This window comes from Photinus pyralis, unplaced genomic scaffold (assembly GCF_008802855.1).
Source record: "Photinus pyralis isolate 1611_PpyrPB1 unplaced genomic scaffold, Ppyr1.3 Ppyr1.4_LG6, whole genome shotgun sequence".
Lineage (NCBI taxonomy): Eukaryota > Metazoa > Arthropoda > Insecta > Coleoptera > Lampyridae > Photinus > Photinus pyralis.
Genome location: NW_022170663.1, coordinates 40,790,093 through 40,795,163, shown reverse-complemented (window position 1 = coordinate 40,795,163; position 5,071 = coordinate 40,790,093). Strand labels below are relative to the sequence as shown.

The 5,071-nt window shown below is 35.7% G+C and overlaps 2 long non-coding RNA genes across 2 annotated transcripts; one reads left to right on the top strand and one right to left on the bottom strand.

Moving 5' to 3' along the window:
* The first annotated feature begins 223 nt into the window (after positions 1 to 223).
* On the top strand, positions 224 to 959 carry LOC116174425. The gene is made up of 3 exons (XR_004146128.1): positions 224 to 357; positions 409 to 530; positions 578 to 959. It is a non-coding gene; the product is annotated as an uncharacterized LOC116174425 (long non-coding RNA).
* Positions 960 to 4,076: 3,117 nt separating this feature from the next.
* LOC116174403 lies at positions 4,077 to 4,508 on the bottom strand. Its single transcript, XR_004146119.1, has 2 exons — positions 4,406 to 4,508; positions 4,077 to 4,355 (listed from the first exon to the last, which is right to left on the bottom strand). It is a non-coding gene; the product is annotated as an uncharacterized LOC116174403 (long non-coding RNA).
* Positions 4,509 to 5,071: the final 563 nt, after the last annotated feature.

Genomic DNA, 5,071 nt, shown 5'->3' with positions numbered 1-5,071 from the left:
AATTCAAGCACATTGTGGTTAGGTTAAACATACGAGATCGTCATACAAAACAAAATTTTTTTAAAACGCAATTATCTGTGTGCCCCCAAGGTTCTTTCCGCTTATGATTACACGGAAAAATATACATTACCCACTTTACGCTATAACAAACAATAAGAATTTAATGCACTTTCATTGTTTTAAACCTGGTAATTACCCGGATAAGTCAACTACCTGTTGTTGAAGTGCTTTTTGCGCGCTAAGACTCAATTGAAAAAAACAAGGAAATTTTTTACACACCCCATTTCCCCCATTATTTAAATAATGCAATTACTTAGGGGATATGTCTGAAATTAGTGCGTAAATGTGTAAGTGCCGGTAATATTCTCATTTATAATTAATTATTTTGTTTATCAATTTTTCTTAAAGGACACGTTAATTGTATTCAGTGTTTGCGTTATGTAAATTAAATTGGGTGGTTGTATATAAGCGCGACGCCAATCTTTACGAAAATAGTTACGAGACAAGCAATTACCGACATGTTGAAAATCGTAAGTAGGTCAGACTTTTTTTCTTGTGTTGTATTTTGGGTTTCCAGACTGCAGTATTACTCCTTTGCGTTGCTTCGACGATAGCCGCACCCGTGGCTAAGTCTCAATATGCAGCTTCTTCGGTGATACCATATGCTTACGGAGGTTACCCTTCCGGATATGCCTCAGTGCCGTACGTTTACCCTCCGTACAGTTACACTTATCCGAATTATGGGTACCCTTACAGCAGTAGCTACGTTAGTTATCCCTATCCGTTTTACAATTCGGGATACCTGGGATACCCTTATTAAATGTGTAATTTCTTTGTACAAGGTATAACAATCATGTAAGTTACACTCTGATTTATTTAAAGAAACATTAAAAAAAAAAGTTGTAGTGTAAGTTGAAAAAATCTGAGATAGAAAAAGTACAAATAAATATTTATAATTAATAACTACTATTTTTCACCTCTGTGGCACAACGTTTTGATACAACGGGAAATGAAAACACACATTCGTTGAAAAAACAAAAAAATGTGTCACATTCTCTAAAACATTATCCCTAATCCTGGATTCGACCCTAGACCAAACAGTAAACCGCCAGATAAAACTTTGTGTACCACTATCACAATTTTTTAACCCAGAAAAACCTTCCATGAATGGGAAATGCAGGTACTGTAGAAATATTCTCTTACCAAAAAAATTTGCATCCAGTAAAATTACCCAACAAAATATTTCTTCCCAAGGATCTTAACTCATAAATTCGCACTAGAAATACCTAAATAAACTAAACTCCCAAGGAGACTTGATATAATAGACATTGTCTGTGACTAATTTATTCCTGAGAATAAACTGGACGTGACCTACCGTATAATATGGGTCAAGAATATGGAAACGCCAAAGATGATGATTGTCTAGGTTAGATATGCGTTTTGCTTAAAAACACTAGGAGTGTGGTAACTTTTAAACCATTGAATAGTCCGTTCACACGGCCATGGTTTATAGTTGTTGACCCGAAATACAGATAAAAAAATAATGAATTTCTAAATTTGTTTGTGCGCTTCCTCAATATTTTATGGAATGCGACGCTTTATTTAACTCCTTACGCCATCTAGGTAATTTCTTTGTAATTCACAAGTTACATTTAGTTTTATAGTTCTTTATTGTCTTGTTATAGATATCTTTGAATCGTTCATTCTGTTGTCGTAAGATGTTGCGCAGAACTTTCTTTAATTTCTTCCGACGCGCGCACTCCTTGCACAAGAGGCATTCTCGATTATTATTTGAAAGACGATACACGCCATTGGTTATTTGACAATTTTGTCGACAATTTTTGTGATATTCTGGCGCTGTGTTAAATTGAGTGAAGTTTTCTCTCGTGATTCTCCTTCTAAGCTTCACTGACGATATTTGCGGATTTATCTTATTATTTAATTATTTATTGATTTATTATCCCCCTCTTGTTCTGGGCCCTCAACAGGCTGATAAGTTTTAAGACCGTTTTGCGGTACCTATGTAACAATAATTACACATTTAGTTTTACTTTGAATAATGATTTTTAAGTTTTTTTTTACTTCTTACTTTTGATTTACGATTTACTTAATTATTATCTACCGGATTGTGCTTTCGACATCGATATTTCGGAGTGGAAACGCTGAATTTTGGATTTTCTCAATACTGAGCAAGAAAAATTAACTGGTGAAGGTCCACCTACATTTAGAGATTAGAAAGACACGCGCAAATATTTCTACATTATCGGCATCAGGTTGCCATTAAGGCGCCATCAAGTCGACAAAATATTAGTCACCGGCGATAAGGAATGAAGGCGGATGTGATGCATTCGTTCGAGAACTTTCTAGAAGATTTTTGTTTGTTATATAAACGGATTAAATTGTATCTGGTTTAAGTGCCAACATCGACGCTTAATTGATCAATAGTGATTTTGCTCTTGTGCGCTATAAATTCGAGTACGAGTGACGCCTTCCGCTTTTGAGTCGTCTTACCACCGCGCACCGCGAGTTAGACCAGTAGACAGATACATTCAAGTGTGCATTAATTGCATAATTATAATTTTTTTAAAGTGATTATAAGGAAAGTGTAAATCCAAGTTTTCGACCACAAAAACGTGGTGAGCAACTTTTGGTGCGCATAAAAATCTTCTGAATACGTCCCAATTTGTGTTCCCTACATTAGGATCTCGGAAACTATAAGAGATAGAAAGTCGGATAAATGGGAAAAATTTTAAAAAATTTAGTTCTCAAATAGATGCCCCTTTGAAAATGATTCTTATTTCTTTTCGTTTTGGAGAGAATTTGAAAAATCTGAAATTATGCATTTTCGAAAATACCTTCTAATTACGTTATTTATGATTTTATTTTGATCTGTAAAAACTTTAATTGGGCAACTTTTCACGTAGAAGACGCCTGTGATGTCAAAGTTTAATTTTCCCGTTTCACTCTTCAATATTGTTTTTTTTAAATACGGAGCTAGATTTTTTATTTCGAATTTTAAGTGCTTGCGAGGCACCAAAATCAATGATGTATCACATTTATTTAAAAAATTGCATTAATGGCACTCTCCATATTAAATAAATGTGTTAAAGAAAGAGAAAAAGCGTAGGGAGGATGCTATGGTCTCTCGATAACACATTGACTTCTAATGGAAAATGCTATTAATACTATTTTACGCCTACAAATAAGGCGCAAAACAAAGGTTTAAATATTTATTACAGTAAAAATTGGTATTAGTACTACCTAATTTACAGTTTAAATAGTTTCCTATCCTGGCCCTCGCAGACATTTTTTGTGGGAGTCACTTGAAACATAACAAAAATTATAAGTAAAATGAGACCTCGAAATGATAATAGGTATAATGTATAATTAAAAATAATAATGAATTATTAGAAAAGCATTGATCTCCACAGGAACATAAACAAAGAAGACATACACAATATATTTACTAAAGTGATTATCTTCGTCGTCAGAAGTTTTCGGGAGAAAATTTATCCCGGCGTCCCTTTCTAAGCCGAAAAAGAAAGAGAAAAGTTTCTCGCAGATCCCCCCGCTGATAACCCCCCCCCCCCATCTCTTCGCCCGACGGCGCTATTCCAAAACTCCGGTTTTTCCCCTTTTCCCCTCCACAAGGGGGGCGATAGAGCGACCCGCGACCCCTCGACTCGAGATCTACGATCGCGCTATTTTACGTTTTGCTCTATCTTTAACGGTATAGGCCGCAGAAGGCCTCAAAGTTAGAAAATCCCAATTTCGAGAAGGGCGCAAATTCGAGTTATGCCCCGAATTCCACCGCCGGCGCCGCACGAATACGCTCCTCCACGTCCCCCACGATCTCCAAAAGAAAACAGGTAACGTTTTCGAGCTACGAATTTTTTTCCAAAATTTTTCGCTTCTTACGGCTTCTAATGCGTAACACCATTTTTATAAGATGCCAATTGCATTGGGTAAAAAACCATGACGAAAAATGCACAAGCACATTTTCATTTGATCCAATTTTCCCCTTTTCTGTTTTATATCGACCAAGATTTTAAAAGATGATACACGTAAACTTGTAGTGATTGTTGTTAAAAGCTTCTTTATTTACATGTACAAATTTGTATTGGAATTGGAAAGATGTTTAAGCCGAAACAGTGTGGAGATTAGTAGTAGTGTCCAAAATGGCCATGGTGATGTCCATAGTAACCAGCGTGGTACGGATGAACGTAATGCTGATGACCATAGGCGTATGGGTGAACTCCATGATGGGTATAATGATGAGAATATGGGTACACTGGTTTGGCTTCAGGCTCGGGTGCGGCGGCGGCTAACACGAAGAGGAGTGCAAATAAAGCAAACTGTAACAAAATTAATGATAATTACATGAACATGTAATTGTAATACGTACGTATTTGAACATCTTGTAAGCTTGCTTTGTACGACAAAACTATACCTGACCCACCCTGGCGGGAATCTTTTATACCAATTCTAAGCTTAATTTGCATTAATGTAAACTGGATCAATTGGCATTTAATTGTATTCGTATCCAATTAACATAGCGAGTCAAACGGATTTGTACCTGTTTGTAAACAATATGCAGATAGTGTATGCGTATGTCACGGACGCAACTTTTTTTTATTCATTTAATTTGTAAAAGAACGAACTGATAATTAATAATTCAAAAGGTTAAACTAAAAATAGTATTTCATGCCACAAAAATAATAGTTAATATAGCCGCTAATATGAAATTCTTACTAAAACTTTACTTGCTTGAAAAGAATAAATCAAACACAAACTATTTCTGTATGGACATCCAGTAGGCCCTAATCTATTAAGTGCAATCATTGAATTTCTTAATCAATGGTACAATTTTCAACCTCCAGAACCCTCGGCTCATCTATTATAACTGTTTAATCTTAGTGAAGTGGTGTTTATGACCTTTTTGGTCAAGAGCAAGCGACAGCTTGGGACATTATTACTGATCCGGACGTTGTACTGACAATAATGCATGGAGCCCGATAACTAAAACCACCCTTGTCGATAAGTATGGTAGCCAATGTTTGACGCATACACT